The sequence below is a fragment of the Nesoenas mayeri genome (assembly GCF_963082525.1).
Source record: "Nesoenas mayeri genome assembly, chromosome: 2".
Lineage (NCBI taxonomy): Eukaryota > Metazoa > Chordata > Aves > Columbiformes > Columbidae > Nesoenas > Nesoenas mayeri.
In genome coordinates, this window is record NC_137543.1 from 70440718 (window position 1) to 70461455 (window position 20738).

The following is a 20738-nucleotide window of genomic DNA, read 5'->3' on the forward strand; positions in this document are numbered from 1 at the left end:
CTAGTGGGTGGCTCTTTCACTGTCTTGCTGTCTAGATTTCTTGTGTCTTGCAGGCTAAGAGTTTGTCTGAAACTCTTACTAAAGCCCAAGCAGATCCCTGATAAAGTAATGTTGGTTGTGGGACTTGTCTGTAGCGGATTGAAATGAAACTGGAAGGGGAAATTTCTGTGTTTCCACTGACTTCCTGGTAAGACAGTTGCCAGCTACATCTTTCCTGCTGTAGAGGTTCCTGGGGAACCTTTCCTGGGCGAAAGTCTTAATACATCTCTACTTGCATGGCAGCTGCTCCCATCTAGGCAATCAGGGTTTTCCCAAGATGATTTTATATCATGTCCATATTCCACCCAATCTCTCTCCACTCTTGCACATACTGCTCCCCACACATTCGTATTCCCAAAGGATGTCCTGCTCAGCACCAGTCTGCTTTATTTCTTCTCCAGTTTGTCCTCAGTTTTGAGGGTGCTTGTGCTGTAGCACACTAGGTCTCCCAATCTGGGATCTGTGTGTGCCCCAACACTTGGTAACAGGTCACTAACTGCTGTACTGCCCATCAGCCTGTTCACCCATTTGATGTTTCTCTCAGGAGTAAAACCCCTGGTCCTGCTTCTGTCTGGGACGAAAATACCTGAGCATGTTCATCACAGAAAGTAAGCCAAGTTTCCAAGAGAAAAAAAAAAGGCATATGAAAGCTTTATGTTCTCACAGTCTCATTTCATATACAGTAAACCCTCTTGTGCCATCAGCCACATCCCCGCAGAGAGTGCAAAACAATGCTCAATGCTGTCTCTCGGATTTACTTTGTGAAGATGCTAATGATTTGGGAGTAAAATGAAGTGGGCCTTCCCTGAGAAGATAACATCATTTTGTTCTGAGATGCAGGACATAGCAGATGGCATTTTTGTGCTTGCTTTCTGGTGTGCACTTCTCATTTCTTCTTTCCTGTTTTCTTACAGAAGCAAAGTTAAGACTCACTCATACCAATTGGTTGTTGTCAGCAGGATAAATATTCTGTTTTGAGGGCTTCATAAGAGAAGAAATGTGAATCATACTCTTCCTTCCTTTTCTGTATCTCACAGAGAAGTAGCTTTCTTCTAGGTGATGCTCCAACTATAGAGATTTGCTATCGATAAACTAGAAGTCAAGTGATTCAGCATCATAAAAAGAGCTTAGAGGTCATTTAGATCCTTGTTTCATTTCCTATTTGGCTTATATAGTGGTTGGACAATGTTTCCTGGTTCCTGATTCCATCTTAGATTCTATGGCTCTGTATTTCACAGCTCCTATAAAAGCAGGAACAGCAGTGATGGGAGCCATATAAGTACCTGGATAGATGATAAAAATATTGTTGCTGAGCCCTTCAGGGTGTGCTTTGTGAGAGAAGACACTTAATCTAAAGAATAAGGGATTGTTAAATTTTACTATATAGCATATGCAATACTAGAATTTATTGGTCTGTTGTTCGATACAGTAGCTGATGTGCTGTTTAAGTTTGTTGGTTTTTTTTTAATCTGTGAGATGAAAGAAGTTCCCAAACTTGCTGCCTCAGTTTTCCGGTGTGCAATATGTGAATGCTGGGGATACTAAGTCAAAGTGTTGTAAATTAAATACCAGTATACATATAGAGCCTACACGTGGAATGTTATTCACATGTGTCCTTGAAAAGGTTTGGGTTTTTCCTGGATCAATAAAAGGCTGATTTCTAGTTTAGCTACAGCAATGTAACTAGGTACAATGGACACCACTACAACACACCACAGTTGCTGCACTTGAGACCTTGCAGGAGATTTGGTCAGGGTTATCGCACTGTAGCACTCTTCAAGCAGTCTGTAACAAATAATAGAACACTGTTGTGTTGATGTCCAGCACTGTCCCCAACAAAATAACCTGCATGAAGGAGTAACACAATCCCTTTGTTTTGTTCACATAGGCGCTGAAGCGGGTTAGACCTTATGCATGTCCAGGTGTGGTCACTGCTGGCAGGACCTCACTGCAACGTGTGTGAGGCCATGATGATGGGTGACAATCAGAGAGAAAGAAACATAAAGGAAAGAAAGTGGTGTTTACCAAGGAGAAGATTCGTCAGTGCAATTTCAGAGAGCTGTGCATCCATTACTTGCTATATATAATAGCAATTAGTAGAAACTATCGACAATCCTTTATATGTGTCTGTGTGTGTCATCCAACATATTTTGTATTTTTGCATTTACATTCAGTTTCTTTTTTAAACTGAGTATGAAATGACAGGTTTAGCCCACAGCTGCTTTCAGCACACTGGGAGGGGAGAATGCCATTTCTTTACCTTTCCACCTTTTGAGGGAAAAGCAGCCGTTCTTTACCCAAAATCTGCATCAGCGGAAGCTTTTAAAGACTTCCTTGTTTGATGTCTGAACTTAGTTTTTAAAAATTTTGAAGTGCCAGCTTTTTCTGCACAAAAGCTGCTTATCCCTCAATTGCAAGAACTTCAAACAGTTTGCTGACAGCACCTAGACAGCCCCAACTAAAATAACTTGAGATGGCTGGCAAGTGGGGGAGATTACAAGCAAAATCCTACTGCGATGAAGGTCGTTACTCTCAAGTCCATCTCTGCTGTTGCTCTCTGCACATCTTCAGGCGCGATTGCCACTTCCCACATGTTCCCTGCCTTGCAGTGAGTGCACGTTGCCGCTGTGCAGATCCATCTGCAGGATCAGCCTGTCGCGCTGAGCTCTCTTGATGTTGGATCTCAGCTCAGCCGAGAGGCAGCCTGTGCTCTGCAGCGGTGCTCACACGTGGCTGGTGGTTGTCTCACGCTGCTTTACACCAGTTTGTGAAGCCAAAGTGGCTGCTTCTCCCATTTCAGCGTCTGACATTAATTTGTCCCTCCTCCGTGCCTCCAGAGTAGTAGAGGAGCACAGTGCATTTGTGCTTCGTTAAATCTGCACAACAGGCAGTGAGATGCATTTTTAGTGTTTTCATCTGGATCTGTGCAGCATGGAGGGACAGCGTATTGATTTTTCTGTCTATTTTCCCATCTCTGAACGAATATATGTTTTTTGCTGAGCAGCTGTAGGCTGATAACCTCAGGTTCACCTTCCAGCTTTCATTTACCTATTGCATACCTTGGAGATCTACCTTTACTCTAGATGGTACTGGGAGGCATGAAATTAAGATCCATGTTAAGATACGCACTGATGATACCTGTTTGCTAGGATCTGAAAGGAGAAAGTCACTAGAGGAACAGCGGCCTGGGGCAGCTAGGAAGTTGACCCCTGTGACTGCAGCTTGTACAAAACACCTGAGTACCTTTGGGAATATGAACCCTCGTGTCTGTGTAAACGGCCTGCTGCAATACCCATACCAGAGTCTACAGCGTCTGTCTGTCCATCCATGCCCAGTTTCTACTGTAATCAACAGAGGCTACATCAGTCAGTGGATCTGGGCAAGGAATTTTTTACTGAGGGCTTCTGGAGGCAGCTTTTGAATGCAGAGCTCCACATATTAGGCAAAAACAAGGCTAGAACGAACATAACACAATTTCTAGCAGTAGGTGCTGTGATCCTTCTGCATCTTTCCATCCTTTCAGCAGCTCAACTCTGTGTGTGTGCACAGGCAGTGGGTATCAAACAAGCATTGCAGGCTCAGGGCAAGCTGTCTGTTTTTCTAACACAGTGCAAGCACTGTATGTCTAATGAAATGGAAATTCCTTTCTAATAGCTGACTTAGTCTCAAAATACTGTTTGCATGGATCCTCATTATAGGAACTGTATTTTTCACCTGGCTCTGGTTTTTGTGCTCAAGCTGATGGACTAGCCTGCAAATATCTGATGGTCCTTGCCTGGTTCCAAGACCTCCTGGAAGCTCCAGTAGTTTTGCTGCAAGCTGTTGCTTTAAACCTGGAGGAAAGGAGCATCTGCAGCCTTTTGGGGCTTATTTTGTAAGAGATGCCATTTGCTGAGGCTTTCTGTTTTCCAAATTGCAAGTACTTCTTTCCTTTACACCCCTCCCACTGCACCCTGAGGTTACTTTGGACTCCTTCTTCCCTTTTCATGCCCTCTGTGTTTTAAAATAATTGTTCATGAGAAATGTTGGGTGAAGGTCTCCAACAACCTTCTTCCCAGCACCCTTTTGCATGGCACTCTGCTGGGAAACCTTCATGAAGCCCTTTAGCCCTGTCTGAAGATAAAGATTTGCAAAGCGTCAAGTCTCACTGTGCTTCCCTGCTTTATCTTCCTCCACCCTATGCATGCTATGGGGTCATGAGTATGAAGGTGGCCCCATGAGCAAAACCTGCTTCCCTTTCTCCCCTGTTTGCTGTCAGCCCCACATGCAGACATCCCCAGGCAAAGCTGTGCCAACGCCACCACAGAGGAAATATCTGCGCTGGCAGAAGATGTTTCGGCAGCAGCTTTCATTGCCAAGGCCCTACACGTGCCAGTCACTGGTGGCAGCTCGGTTTTGATTTGCTTTTCCTCTCTTTCTGCCAGCTCAACATATGAGATTGTGGTACTTTTGGTGATATTTTAGTAGTTAACAAACGTTACATGCATACTGTGAGGAAAATCCTACACTGAAATGAGACAGATGAGTGTGCAATGTATGTCTTCCTTCTTTTACAGCACCTTTTATATTAATCTTATTTTTTCTTTTTTTTTTTTTTTTTTAAGAAGTCTGTGGAACTGGAGCATAACAGAGAAAGAAAGGACAAGCTGAGAAGAAACAACAGAGAGGAAAATCTTTGAGTTTGTGGCCGTCAGAGTGAAAGGCAAAAAGGTAAAGTGCATCTATGTAATTGTTAATCCTTCACTCGTTCAGATCAGCTGTAAAATGTTGTTTCGGTTTGTACCACTGCCCATAGACTGTCTTTGGACCTTCATTTCATAAACTCTTCATTAGACAGCTCCAGAAGATCAAGGAGACAGGAGGGAGATTCAGTCAGACTTTAGCAGGCTTGTACTCCAAAGGGCTTGGCTCTGGCTGAGCAAGCAAGGGGCTGTACCACTCTGCACCTGAGTTGGCCCTCACATCCCCTTTCCCCCACCCCAAAGTGTAACTACCTCATTGAGACCAGCCCAATTTCAACACCACCTCATATACAAACACATGAAAAAGAGCGAACCCTGGGCTTATTTGCTGAAGCAGCTACCTGCTTAGTGTTTAAAACCATGGTTTCATTTCCACAGTATTATATGGCAGCATCATAACCTTTAGCAGCCCATGAATCAAAAGCTCTCAGCTTTTCTCCTTCTGCCATGAGCCTTGTGATTCTTGCCGTGTGCTTTAGTTTCTTGTGGTCAGCCAAAGCTTGCTTGCAAATTTTTCCGGTTTAGAAACGTCCATCGTTTCCTGTGCTTTTCAACAACAGAGGAATGCCAGCCAAGCCAGGCAGCCTTTCCACGCAGCTCCTGGCTTGCACGCACCGACAGTGCTCTCGGTAAACAGGGTCACTGCCTCTCCCTGTCTCGAAGCAGACTGCAGCGAGACTCTGCTGTATGCCTTTCTTCTGGTGGGAGTGGGGGATTGGGAGCCTAGAGGGGAAAACTGGCCTGAAAACGACAAAAAAACAAACCAAATCCCAATCAACTGAAGAGAACCCCACAACTATTTGACCAGTTGTTGAAAAAAAAGTCATATATGTACTTATGTGGAAATTTTCCTATTATTGTTATTATTTCAGCTTGTAGTTGGCCATGGGAACATTTCCAAAGAAACCAGTACTCTGGGAAACCTTTTGTTTTCCAGAAAGGCTGTTATTCAAAAGCAATTAACATGAAAACATTAAAATTGTCTAACTTCAGAGACAATTCAGAGACGGGAATGGAGGAAGGAAATCTGAGAGTGTGCGTGTGTGCATGCAGGAGGGAATACCACAGGCTAGGGTAATGTAAGAGGCAGAGGTGGGAGACCAGGGGGCTCAGGTCAGGACGTGGCTGGGCAAAATTGCCCAGGAGGGTCGGGATGGGGAGACCACACGCACGGGGGATGCAGGAGCAGAGAGGACAGCCAGGGGCTGCGGTCACCTTGGAGGAGAGGAGAAACTGAGGAGAGGTGCAGAGTCGGGGGCAGCAGTAGGCCCAGGAGTGAGGGTGGAGATACCCAAGTGTCTCTGCTTTCTTCAGACCAGGTACGAAATTTGTGTTATGTGTTTTGGCAGCTCTGGGTGCCTGTTGTGATAAGGAGCAGCTGTGCATTCAAGACCAGGCTTGTGCTCTGGCAGCCCAGGGAAATGCTCCCGAGTCAGCTCGATTCCCACCCGGAATGCTGGGTGAGGGCAGCAGCAGCTACAGTGTAGGTGGTTTTATTTTACATAGTGCAACTTTTCTCCACCATTTCTCCAGTGGGTTTTTGAATCAGCTGGCTGATTTCAGTCTCACTTGAAAGGGCAGAGGGTCACTAGATATTAAGGTACTGTCTAGTTGTGTAGAAATGGAGGTCAACCAGAGGGAGTTTCCAGTTACCCTGAGGCAGAACTCTCTGCCTTTCTCAGAAGAGCACAACTATTTTAAATTCTGAACTGCACCATATGCAGCCTGAAGTCAGGCGCTTTCTTTTGCGAGATTGGGTGCAACGGCTGTAAATTTACAGATTATCTTTTCAGGCCTTTTGACCTTTCTAGCCGTCTTTCCTCTCACAGATATTCCTCATCTCTTATCCTGCTCATGTCCACATGCATCACATTCAGCCAGCCAGAAATGTGGAAGAGAGCTCAGTTCTCTTCAGGGGGGACCTAGGGGACTCGGGAGGCAGCCAGAGGTAACTTTGGAGGCAGGAGACCTCTGGAAAAGGAGAAGTGGCACTCTGTACCTGTACTGTGAAGGCTGAGATCGCTGGGGATGGGAGAGATAAACTGGAGTCACTGGCGTGAAGGGAAGGGGCGTGGAAGTTGATTAAATATCCCAAACCAGCCAGGATTCCCCAACTCAGCGACAGTCAGAAGAACCTACCTGTGTCCCAAAGACACATTTGAAACAGATATCTTCAAAGACCTTTGCTTAAAGGAAAAAGTCTGAAATGGAAAAATCTTGTCCTGGAGAGTGGTCTCACATTCTGAAAAGCCCAGAGAACTGGGGCAAGAAGCATTGTGTGAGAAGGCAAAAGGTGTGTGAAGGGCAGGGAAGTGACTCCCAACAGGCAGAGGTTTGGGGGAGCACTGCATGCCGGGTTCATAGCAGGAGGTGTCCAGGACTGTCCTCCTGCTGCAGAAAGAGGCTTTCCAGGTTTTTGCAGCAGTCTCTCTGTGCTGGTGTTTTCCTGCAAGCCTTCTCTTCCATTAAAGTGCAGCACAAACTTTTAATAGATCATCAGTAGCCGGTACCACAGGGTCGCCCCACTTGCATCCTTCTGTCTTGTTTCAAGTTCAGGTTTTAATTGAAACAAGACGTGGCAGACAGGATGAGTTTCTATAAATAGGCTCCAAAATGTCACCTTAAGAGGAATGTATGTGACCCAGTTCCAATGCCAATATTAAGAAAAAAATTGTTAAACACATAGCCCCATTAGACACAGGAATATCTTTTTGTAAATTGTTTTATTATTTGGCAGATATTTATTTAGGCTGGTTCCAGCAAATGATAATGTATTTTCTGCTTTGGTGCCCAGTACATGTATTTTACTAACACTTTCCATCCATATTACACTTTGTATTGTCATTGAATTTGTTTCACAGATAACGCGCTCTCTTACTAGTTTCTTTTTCTTTCACAATTTTTAAAGAATTTCATATATGTAATCTATTACCTGGTATGCCAAAGAGATTTTTGTTTGGGTTTTTAACCAAATCATAATTTAAAATGTGTAATTTTTCATGATATAACATTCTAGGCTGACCATATCTGAGAAACAGCTTAGAACACGGTAGAGGTGGAGATAGAAGATTCGAAACCTATGTAGGGTGATGAAACTTCCAGTGGCATTTATGTAACGCAGTATTTAAGTAGTCCGAGCCCTCCCACTCCCCCCCTCAAAAAAAAGTTACCTGTATAAGTAGCAGAAGCAGCCAGGATTCGGCTTTTGTTATTCAATTTCTTTTCAACGTATGAAGTGCTCTCAAACAGCTGGTTGCGTAAGTCGAGGTTTGGCGAGGTTATATTTTTCTGTCCTTGCCTCTCTACACTGCATATTTTCTCTTTTGGTTTGGGATTTTTGCCTCACTTTCTGAGGGGCTGAAGTATTGCTGAAGTTCTGCAGGAGCATGTGTATTTTGAGGAACGTGTATGTTAGTAGTGTAAATATGTTTTCACTATAAAAATATAAATTAAGAGTGGCTAAAATAAGAGCCCAATGTACCATTCGCTCACTGAGCTTGACAAAGTATTACTTATAGAAAGAACTCAGAGACAGCTACCTGTTAAAGACCAGTAACAACAGTACTGTGTTTCTAGGGGTTACATTAAAAATGAACCGCTCCTTATCTGTTCTGTGAAGTTAAAAGGAAACTTTGCCCCATATGGCAGCGCTGACTGTTTACGTACACGCTACAGAACTTTCCAATATTTTGAAACCTGTGTTATATCTGAAAGCCATTAGTACCACATCAAGGTTAAGAAACAACACATTCACCAGTCATAAATGCAGAGTGCAGGCTGTAATGTTCAAAATACAGTTGCTTTTTTTTTTTTCCTTTTTTTTTTAATTTTTTCATTTTTTTTTTCCGACTGGTGGGTTTAGACATAGCACACTAATGGAAATTTTTAGTTTAAATATCCTAGGCAGTCTCTAGCATGAGGAGTCACAGAAACTATACTACAAAATGAAATATAAAGTTGCCTCAAGCCACAGACAACAAGCAGTTTGTTTTGATAAGGTTTTGGGGACAGTCTGATAGTTTAGTTCACTGTGGCATTGCTATTGTTTGAACTTGGACATTAATCTTGCTATCTAGTGGATACATCTTAAAATGTATTTTAAAACTTGTTATCCTGAGTACCAGGATATAGGAAAGCAGCAGAAGCAGCTGAGGGAACTGAGGCTGTTGAGCCTGGAGAAAAGGAGGTGAGGGGAGACCTTTTCGCTGTCTACAACTACCTGAAAGGGGGTTGTAGCATGGAGGGGGGTGGTCTCCTCTCCCAGGTAACAAGTGATAGGACAAGAGGAAATGGCCTCAAGTTGTGCCAGGGGAGATTCAGATTGGATATTAGGAAAAAATTCTTAATGGAAAGGGTTGTCAGGCATTGGAACAGGCTGCTCAGGGAAGTGGTGGAGTCACCATCCCTGCAGGTGTTTAAAAGGCATTTAGACAAGGTTCTTAGGGACATGGTTTAGTGCTACAGTTTGGTTAGGTTATGGTTGGACTCGATGATCCTGAGGTCTCTTCCAACTGAAATGATTTTATGATTCTCTGATATGGGGTTGTGGTTGTGGAGGAGCAAAAGAAAGGTCTTCTGCCTAAAAGCATGTGGTATGTGTCCTCTCCCTTGAGCATGTTCTTCAGTAGCATAACTCTGAGGACAGAAACCTCAGGAGAAAACAGAGTGCCTATCACAGGCCTCCTGTTTGGCTTTCTCACCAGTTTGGAGACTTCTGTCTGGGCACAACATCAAAGAGCCTCAGTTGCTTCCATCTCTTTGTGGTTCTTTGTGGTGGCAAAAAGTGGGTGATAGAGAAGGGTGACAGGTGAGGCCTGAAGGTCCCAGGCACCAAGCAGGTCTCTAGGCTTCTGGACCATCTTGTGCCCTTTGCACACCTGGAGTGCTATACTCAACCAGCCACACCACGATATAAAGCAGACATGACCCATATGTTGAACCAGTAATTACATGAAATAACATGAGGTATGTGCCATATGGAAGTATGCATCTCTGTGAACCTTCAAGTTGGTATTTAGAATTCAGGGTAGTAAACTGAGCCAAATGATACCTGTCCACACCTTTTGCAATAAAATACTCAAAGCATACATGCAAAAGGCAGGACTTGGAGTAGATGTGCTGAGTAAAACACCATCTAGACAGGTCTATCTGCAAATGGGGAAAGAACATGAATTAAAGCCTGAACTGCACATGTACAGCCTTAAATGAGGTACTTTATTTTGCAAGAGGAGAGAAGATTGCTAAATTTTCTAAATTTGCCTCTCTCCCTATATCCCCTTTCAATGGCTTTTTGATTTTTTCCAGATAGTCCTGGCCTTTGTGGGACAATGGGTGACACAGCATTGGTATCAAATCCTGAACAAAAATGTTTGGAGATATTGGTACCATTCAGCAGCCCATAGACAAAAATTGCTTTTATTGAACCTCTTCACTACATGGTTATAAGAAACAACTGTAAAAAATGTTATCCATTTGTGGTCAGAAGAAGTATCAAGTACAACAAATTGCTCTCACTGAATACTTCAGTTACTGTACTTGTCAGTGAATTTGCCTTAACTCCAGAAGAGCATTGCAAATGAAATCTTTAGCAGAGGTGCAAACCAGTTGTGCAATACTGGGCTTTCTATTCCTTGTGTCACAGTCCTGCTCCCAGTCCCAGATTTACTATGCCTACCAATAAATATGTTCTATTGAAGCAGCAGAAACTTTAAGCAGCTCCTAACTGCAGAAGCCAGCATAGCAGCTGAGCTATTTGGGATGAAATCACCACGAGACAAACGCAGTTCCAGCAGGATTTGGCTCAGGGATGTTGTGGGAAGCCTTTCCACTGCCAGACCAGTGATGAAAAAGAGAGAGGCGGTGAGGGTGACACGGGCTCCAAGTTGTGAACCACTGCTCATGTTGGCCAAGAAGGGTTCGAGTCTGCAGACAGAAAGGAGCGGGGAGCAACCACTGAAGCTGAGCTCTGCAGCCTCACCTCCCCTGCTCCCTGCTAAGAGCAACTGCATTTTTACTTTTCCCTCTCTGAGATACACCTTCTCATATGGCATTTGCCATCATTAATTGGAGCATTTCCCTCCTGTAACCTGATCAAATGGCGATGTCACTGCAGAGTCAGTGTTAAGAGCAGCTTCTGACATGCTGGCCATGTCAGCCAGTGGTTTGTTTGCCTCAGGCCCAGTGGGTAGAGGCCTCCATCTAATTTTAGTCAAGATAGAACGATTAACAGCAATGAAGCATGTGCAGACTGTCAAGTAAAGGAAAGAGCTTCATATTGTTGAGAGAGAGCTTGACTCTAGGCTTTTCTTTTTTCCCTCAAATACATTTAAAACATTGACTCTTTTCCCCTACTGGAGCAAAATATCACCAGGTAAAAGATGTCAGTGAACACATTAAAATGGGTGTTACACCGAAAGTCAACAAGAGATGAAAAAAAGCAGCTGAGGAAGAGGAGTTTAAAATCAAAACTGCATGCATCCTGAGATGTCCCTCATCCTAGCGAGTACATCTTTCAGCCAGCTACTTTGGAAGTGATTTCCTACTGCAAAAGACAGGAATCTGTCCAGCTTTGCACCAGACCTAAACATCCTGCACCTGCAGTCGGCCAGGAGCGGGATTTTGGACGAGTCCGCAGTGAAAATGCGTATCAGCCACAAAGTGGCTTCCAAATCTGGGTTGTAATTTTCCCCCAATGTGGTACAGAAGTGAGATTTTCACCTCTCCCTGATGTTGGGGCCTGGGCTGATTTATCAAGAAATGCCAAGGAGCTGCACAGGTACCCATGGCATGAACTTTAATATAATTTAATTCCAGCAAGGGACCTGCTTTTCACCCTGTTTCCTGGTCCGTAAGGAAACAACGGGGGAAAGCAGGGCCCTTTGCAGCAGGCTCGACCCCATGTCGCAATAGATGGAGCCACCTGTGTCTGTGTCACTGTGGCCACGTCCAAGTCAAACAGCTCATTTCCTGGAGTCCCCGGCCAGAGGGGAATGTCGCGGTGCGTCATGGCTTGGAGCGGAAAGCGGATGGTGCTGCAGGGAGCACACTCTGTGACCGGCTGGGATGTCGGCATTGCTCCTGTCAGCTCACAGCAGCAGATGGCTTGTTCCTCTACTTGACAGCAGGAGAGACACAGGGAAGCGGGAGGGAGATGGGGGAGCAATTTTTCTCTGGAAACCTATCTCTTTGGCAGGTATCAAGCCCACCACCTGCATGTCCTGGGAAGTTCAGATAGACGTGTTACACCACTGATGCAGCCCCTGAGCTCCTCAGCTGCTTGGCTGGGGGTTTGTTTGGCAGACAGTCCTATTGAAAAAGTTAAAAAGTTATTTTCTCAGCTTGTCCCTCTTGACCATACCCTGCTGAGGCACCAAAACGCTGGTTTCTTTCTCAGAAACTAGTTAAAGCTTTGCTGCACCAAAGCTTGACCACCATGGAAAAAAAGTTTTAAAAATATAATGCTCCATGCAATAAAATGGATTTTCTTTACGGAAGTCCGTTGCACATGGGATGACAGTCATGTTTCTTTCCCTTTTCAGGATTTCTTCCATTTTGCAGCGCACACACGTTTCCTCTGCGATAGGGTTCTCATCAGGGCAGGTCTGAGCAAGCCCCGCCACGCACTGTGGTGCTGGGGCTGGGGTCGGACAGCCGGCAGTACATGAGCTGCCTGGGACAAGAGCTGCCCTTTGTGTTCCCCCCATGTCAAGAGAGAGAGAAGCGGGACAACACGCCTCTTTACTTGTCTAAATTGGCTGGTTGGTTGTGCTAGAAAATGATAAGGCGTGCTGAATAAGCATGGAAGTCTTTTCATCCAGGATTACCAAGACTGACACTACGCATGTGCAAAATAGCAGCTTTAATGAGCTGCGCTGGCTCTGGGTGGAAGAGAGAAGGTTTGTCAGTACTTCCACCTACCCTCTGCTCATCCAGCCTGGCTTCCTGCAGGATAACGTGTGTTCAGGGTGTACGAATGGAGATGCCACCTTCTTCCTCCAAAGCTCAGTAGCTGGCTGATTGCTTTTTCAGCGTGAACATTCAGAAAAACATTTTAAACCACAGTGTCTCCAGAGGTTTGTGGTAAGAAAACAATGTTCACTTGCCCAGTCTAGAAGAAGAAAGATGAAAAAGGAGTAAAATACACTGTGCTCTTTGTTCTAAATACCTGGGATTACAGTCCTTGCTGGAAACAAGTGCCTGAAATGGCTTTAATGTTTGGGGTTTTTTTCTCTTATTTATGGAGCAATGCAGTATTGCTGCCACAGCACTGGTGTTTTGTACAGCACAATACACCTATTTTCACTTTTTAATGAGCAGTGACTTTAATTACATGGGTGTGCACCCATTCTTTATTGCATTTTTCAAAGGGGAGTGTGTCATATCAGCTCCTAGAAAAGTTCAGGATAGTTCCCTGTGTCATGGAAAAATAAGACTTGATTAACAGAGGGTGTAGGAAGCCAAAGTAAATACTGGAAATGTGTAAAGCAGTTAAGGTGGTGTAGATTAGTACATATGAAGGGATATGTAAATCTAAGCACTTGACACGACTCATTTTACATTGAAAGGGAAGTCATTGTGTTACTGCATTTTTAGATGGAGGTCCCTCCTGACAGCATTGGAGCTGTTTCAATATCCCACTCAACTCAGAATCTCAAATATCACGAAGATTAAGACCTGCATTCAGATCTTTCCTGACCCGCACATATAGAAGGACAAGTAATGAGAGAGTAAAAATGAAACTTTAAAAATTGTGCCCGTCAGCAAAAAGTGCTGGTGTACACACGCAGCACCTCTTGGTTGAACCCCATATGCAGTGCTTAAAAAAATCCATCCCCATGAGATGTAGGGGTGATGGCAGCTGGATAACAGGACTGACCAAAAGGCAGGAGGAGCACTGTGCAAGCCTTTGAGTCTTGCTTTGGAGCTGCTCTTACCCCTTTCTGTGTCCTTGTTAGTGGGTTGGCACAGATTGCTGCAGTAAACACATTGCAAAGAAGCAGGTGAAAAGCCGCAGTTATTGAAATCAGTCACTGAGATACAGTTAACTCAGTTATACAGAAAACACGAATTTTCATGTTCTTATGCTGTCATTTAAAGACAAATGTTTTACAGCACAAACGCCATCATTATGTGTACATTTAAAAAAAAAAAAAAAAAAGTTGGTTTGTTGGTTTGCTTTTTATTTTTTTCAGCAATCGTAAGACTTTTAGACTTGCTAAGAGGTGAGTCCAACTTGTGGTTAAATCCTACAGACGACAGTCTTGCTGATCTCAGGATTTTCCAAAGATTAAAATGCAGATGTCTGGATTTCTCAAAAGGCCACAAAACTTCAAAAGCATTAGGCCCATTTCACCCTTCCCCAGATATCTGAGATGGCCATAAACCACTTGAGCATCCTGGCAAGTTTTCCTGTAAAAGACCATCTGTTGAGCAGTTCTTAGTGTCTTATTAACAATTTTTGGTGTTATATCTTAGCAAACAAAACCGAAGCTTATCGCTTTGCTTTTGCTTAACTATGATGAATTATTTATGAGGTGCACCCCCAAGTGTGTGCATGTACAATAGTTTTTCCAGTCGTGCTCTTCTTGTAACAGAGCGCCATTCAAAACATGCACACGTAGGGAGTGTTCTGTAGAGATATACGTAATGTCTGAGCCAAGAAAAATAAAGAAATCTCCCCGTAAAGCCTGGCGCTTGTGTGACGGTGATCAGTGTGCCATCCACAGCGCTGCTTCCTACAGGAGCCTCAGGCCAGGGCGTGGAGGTTGGTACCTGCCCGACACGCACAGCCCTGCACCTGGGCTTGTCCAGGTGGGAATTTGTGTTCGCTGAATCAAATGTAAGTCGCTACCCAGAGATAAGCCTGAAGTGCTCACGCACTCCGAGTTCCTGGGAAAAGCTTCCCCATGCATATATTTACATTAAGGGTTTGTGCATATATTTACACTCAGGGTTTGTAGATAGAGTTACAGAGTGGCAAATATCCCTAATCTGGATAGGCTGTCAGAAAGAGATAGTTTTAAGAACAGAAGTGCCCATGTGCCTGTTTGAGTGAAATCTGAAAGGTCTCAGGGTGTGTATGAGTCTTTTTTTTGTTCACTTAAGCTGTTTTAAGTTTCTCAGATGATAACTGTGAGGCTTAGGTGGCTATACAGTTCAAGAAACAGAAACACGCTTCCTGATGGAAAACATTTTGTATACTACAGAATCACAGAATGTCAGGGATTGGAAGGGACCTCAAAAGATCATCCAGTCCAATCCCCCTGCTGGAGCAGGAACACCTAGGTGAGGCTACACAGGTGTCCAGGCAGGTTTTGAATGTCTCCAGAGAAGGAGACTCCACAATCCCCCTGGGCAGCCTGTTCCAGTGCTCTGGCACCCTTACTGAGAAGAAGTTTCTTCTCAAATTTAAGTGGAACCTCTTGTGTTCCAGTTTGATCCCATTACCCCTTGTTCTATCATTGGTTGTCACCGAGAAGAGCCTGGCTCCATCCTCCTGACACTCACCCTTTATATATCTGTAAACATTAATAAGGTCACCCCTCAGTCTCCTCCAAACTACAGAGCCCCAGCTCCCTCAGCCTTTCCTCATACTGGAGATGCTCCACTCCCTTAATCATCTTTGTTGTCCTGCGCTGGACTCTCTCCAGCAGTTCCCTGTCCTTCTTGAACTGAGGGGCCCAGAACTGGACACAATATTCCAGGTGTGATCTCACCAGGGCAGAGTAGAGGGGAAGGAGAACCTCTCTCGACCTACTAACCACCCCCTTCTAATACACCCCAGGGTGCCATTGGCCTTCCTGGCCACAAGGGCACAGTGCTGGATATTAGGATAGCTGGCCGGATCCAGGGCAAGCAGTTGTTTATTTTCTGGTGAACTCATTCCGTTTTAAGCTTTGCTTCAATGGCCCCTTTGACAGAAGGACTGCTGTAGAGGATGCTTCTGGTTTTGGTCCACCCTGGAGTTTCGATTATCCACGGTAGAAGGCTGCCTTTTTGGCAACATGGGGCAATAGCTTTCCTCTTGTGGTTTCAGCTTTTCTGTTGCTTTTCCACTTCAGATTTTATTTCGTCCACTGCTTCTTTTCTGTTTTCAGTAAGCAGTTTCTGCAGCTCTTCACGTGAATTCCACTGATTTTATGTAAACACCTTCCTTTGATTAACTTGGTATTTTATTTTTTCAGTCCTCATTTTGAAGATGAATATCACAAGCCTGTGATGATTTGGGGCTTTTTGGTTGGCTGATTGTTAGGTTTTTTTGGAGTTGGGGGAAGTGGAAGGTGAAGGGAATCACATCTCCTAGGGAAGGTGCTGATTCTCATTATGCCTTGGAGATTATTTTTAGTGACTTAGATATAGCTACCACTTGATCAAACTTGTATGTGCTATTTAGAACAAAATAAAGCCTCTCCTTCTGTATGACCCAAAACCAAGCTGTTACTACAAATTTTCATTTTTAGGGAATCAAGAAACTCCATCTAATTCTTATGCATCCTACAGCCTCTGAACGTCTTCTCACAGAGGCCACTCCTGCAGGCCCCCTCCTACCAAAACCATGCCACCTACAGCCAGCACAGAGGTACCAAGGAGGACTTTTAGGACACCTGTTACTGCTGGATTCTGGTTATGTCTATTGAGAACTGCTTAGAAATGTTTGTTACTGTGGCAGAATGTAAACCACCCCCCCTTCCCCCCGCCCCTTCAGAATGGAAGGAGTAGACACATCTCCCTCTCTCTCTGCTACCTGAGGCTGACAGCTTCTTTTGTTTGGCCCCAGAGCACCCTGGCCAGGGCCATTAGGAGATGGGAGTGCCGAGGCGCCAGTGAGCCGATGGGCACCTGCGGCCAGTGTGGGGGATGTTTGGAGGCTTCAGGGGCACCCACAGCCAGTGTGGGGGTGCAGAGAAGCTTCTAGAATGCCTACAGTCAGATCTGATCAGACAACATAAAAACGGGATTCTCATCGAGACTCCGCCCATTGTCATGGGTCTCTCAGAGCACGAGCAAGGTGCTGCCGCCGAGAGCCCCCCTCCCCGGGATGGAGACTCCGCTTGCCCTGCCGCCACGGCTGTGAGTAAAACTCGCAGAATTGCGAGTATATTTGTACTTTTCATGCACATATGCACGTGTAACTTTCCGTGCTCCATATGAGCATGTGTAAAATTAATCCTCGCAGAATCGCGGGTGTATTTTCCTTCCATGCACATATGCACGTGTAACTTTCCGTGCACATTTGCACATGTACTTTCCGTGCACATTTGCACGCGTAACTTTCCGTGCTCAATACAAGCACGTGTATAAATCATTTCCTCGCACAATCGCGAGTGTATTTTTCCTGCCGTGCTTCCACATAAGCACGTGTAATATTCCGCGCACGTTTGCACATGTAAGTAAATTAACCCTCGCAGGATTGCGAGTGTATTATAAATTTACCCTCGCAGAATCACGAGTGTACACTTCCCGTACTCACTACGAGTATGTGTATCTCTTTAAAATAATCCCGCACCGTGTTCAGGCAAGTGTGTACTTCTCCGGGACTCAGGGCCGGCTCCGGCATTGTTTTGGGTGAAGCCACGTGCATGCACACTGTGGACCGCCTGTTGTATTAGTTACTGCCCCTTAATAATTTTCCTCAACTGATATCCGAACCTTTATTTAAGTCACTTTTGGAGTGCTAAAACCCTGTTTCTCACCGGTTTAATAAAAGTTGTTTTGGACCCTGTTGTCCCTTAAATTAACCTACGGAGTGCCTCTGTGACAGTTACACCACAGGTTTTTTAACATTGTCCAGTTTCTTGGCTTGAGCTTGTCACATATGTTCAGAAAAGGTGGAGGCAGTGAGTAGTGTTAAACAGGTCATGAAGGTAATAGACATGGCCTGAAAGGCAGAGAAGTTCTGGGACAACAACAAGAGGGCCTCTGTCTGCCTTAGACTATTTTTTTCTCATGCTTTCACAACGTCAGACCCAGTACTGGTAGCAATACCAGGTATCTTCTGGTGAAAAGAAGTGCATGCTATGTGAGCTGGTCTGATGATACAGGTGTCGAGTCAAAATCCACTGAATTGGTAAGGCTCATTTCCAAGTCTTCAGAAAGAAGCAGATCCCTGAAAGGGCTCTGGGCTGCGTTTAGACAGTCTGTGCCCAAACCTGCAGTCCTCCATATCCTTGCACAGCTGCTGCATACTGGATGGCTCCCCAGATATCTGAAGCTCTGCCTTTCAGTGTGCCCAGAGACATATCAGCCTCTACAGAGCTGAGTAGCTCAATGCCAGCCTCCTGACCACTTTCTGTCCGGCAGTGGCAGATGCATCACCCTTCCCGATTGCGCTCTGCAAAACAGGCTACTGTAGGTTGTTGCCTTCATCTGAAATACAGCCAGTACAGGGATGCTGCTGCGGTTTCTGGCTTCTTTATCCAACCACCCAGGGGTGAGGGTGCTTCCTCCCCACTCTCTGATTTGGGCACTGTCTCCACTTTACCCTAACAGTTTCAAAGCACTTCTCCTATTCTCTGGTGAGTGTCTGAACTTCTAGGGCTACAGAACTCTTTTGCAGGAGATGCAATCCCATGATTTGTAGAGTTGGAGGGATTAATCGAGAGACTGTTAAGTGCAGCAAGCAGAGCATCCGTGTGAAAGGAGGAAGAGAAAGGTTCCACCGCTTGTTCAAAAATCATCCATGTGACCTGTGTTTATTTTTTATGAAAGATATAAAAAGACCTTGGGGTGAGAGTCAGTGCCCAAAGGCTCCGCAGAGGTCTGCATGTCCCAGTGGCATTGAATACAGGAAATGTACAGGAAGAATGGCTTTTGCATCCTCTGTCCCAGTGTGATCCTTCTGAAGGACATCTCAAGGTCCACAGAGAATTTGCGTTCCAGCTCATTATTATGTAAATTATAAGAATGTGGAAAGAGCTGCTGAAATAAAGCATTTGCAAGTGGTGTTTCATAGTGAGGTTCAACATGCCGTTTTCCAAGGGTTCAGGAAACATGGGGCTAAACCAGGGTACTGGCATGGAACATCTCATACTTCACTAAAATGGTGGTAATTATTCTCAATTTACAAAGCTCACAGGAAGGGCGCACATAACACTGGAAAGGAGTTGCTGGTATTTACTTCTTAGCTGTCTGATTTTGTGTAGCCTGGTGCAAGAGATGAAGCATGACAAACAAACAAATTCTTGTTGTTAGAGGCCAAAAAGATTTGGCTGAGTGTGCTTTGCCATCAGCTTCAATAACAAAAGCCCGGTTAATAGGAGGAGAACAAGGTTTGTGCCTATTAGCTGCTGTCACTTGTGCACATGAGACTGATGGCAGCCATTGACTCCACACCACCAGCTATGACACACCTTCCAGAAAGGCACAATTTGAAGTAGTGAGTTATGCTCTATTTATGTTCTTTATTCCAAATATAAAACCACTCTAGCACTGCATGTGTTACTTTAGAGGATTAAGAATCACCCACAGAGCATTTTATAAATTATTTCTCTTCAGCATAGCTTTATATTGTCAGGGTAATTGCTTCTGTAGTCCCAGTTCCAGTCCTCTCACCTTGTTCTAAGTCCAGCTCTTGTTGAAATTCCTGAGCTTTCCACTTTTATTAAGGTTATTATCAGATCCCACACCATCCCTGGTGTTATCCATGCAAGAACTGCTATTCAGGCACACTCCTAGAGGCTGCTGGCTTTTTTCAGTTGTTTGAAAGTGTGTGCCCACATTTTGGTCCTGGGCTGGAATGCAGGTGCCCGTCAGGAGATTCACTCCCCCCACGTTTGCTCAGCCCCCTGGGGAAGGATGCTGCTGCAGGCACATGACAGGGGAGGCACACACTGCACAGCCAGCCCACTGCTGCCCAGGTGAGCAGCCATGGCCTGAAGGTTCCACACAATTAACTGCTCTAATTGTTTGGGTGGAGTTCAGACCACAGCCCTTCTGCGAGCACATAGTGGGGTTCACAGAATCACACAGAATCACAGATTGGTGGGGATTGGAAGGGACCTTGAAAGATCATCTAGTCCAATCCCCCTGTCAGAGCAGGAACACCTAGATGAGGTTACGCAGAAAGGCATCCAGGCAGGTCTTGAATGCTTCCAGAGTAGGAGACTCCACAACCCCTCTGGGCAGCCTGTTCCAGTGCTCTGTCACTCTCACTGAGAAGAAGTTTCTTCTCAAATTTAAATGGAACCTTCTGTGTTCCAGTTTATACCCATTGCCCCTTGTCATGTCATTGGTTGTCATCAAAAAGAGCCTGGCTTCTGGTTGTTAGCATCCAAGTTACCTAAGCTGGAAGATGAGAGAGGACACGGGCCAACAGTTAACTAGATCCTTAATTCTGTCTCCTCCATGTCATCTTGATGCATTGGTTGTGAAATGAACAACCAGACACACAGTATGTAGGGCAATGTGTGTGTGTGATGTTTGTGGTGTCCTTTTAGAGGCATCCCCTCCTCCTGGAAGAAAAGAATCAAGCTGTCTTGTAAATCTGCCATCCCTCTGGTTATAAATGGGATCACGGCCAGAATTCAAACATTCTCCATTACCCCTGCCTCGCCAGTGCCCAACGCCTGCCATATATTGACCCAGCAGACCAGGCCCACATCTCTGCTCATAGGGGTGCATTGCTGTAGATTTATCAGATCTATACGGAAGCACTGAATGTACACGGATACTGATTTATTTTAATAGCACGAGGCAGGAAACACTTTCTTCCCATGCATGGGTAGGCAGTTGTCTTCAGAAATTCCAAAACCTGATGCTGAGAACTTGCTTGTGTGTGACCCGTGTTGAAACAGAAGTACCCGCACAAAGGGGACCTGTTCTCCTTTTATGCAAACTATGCTTTGGATTCAAGACTTGCAGAGCAGAGGGACACTGTTCACATGCACTGTGCGAGGTTAGCGGCTTGCAAATGATTTCTTCACTTGAAAGAAGAGGGACATAAGCAACTGACAGGAGTTC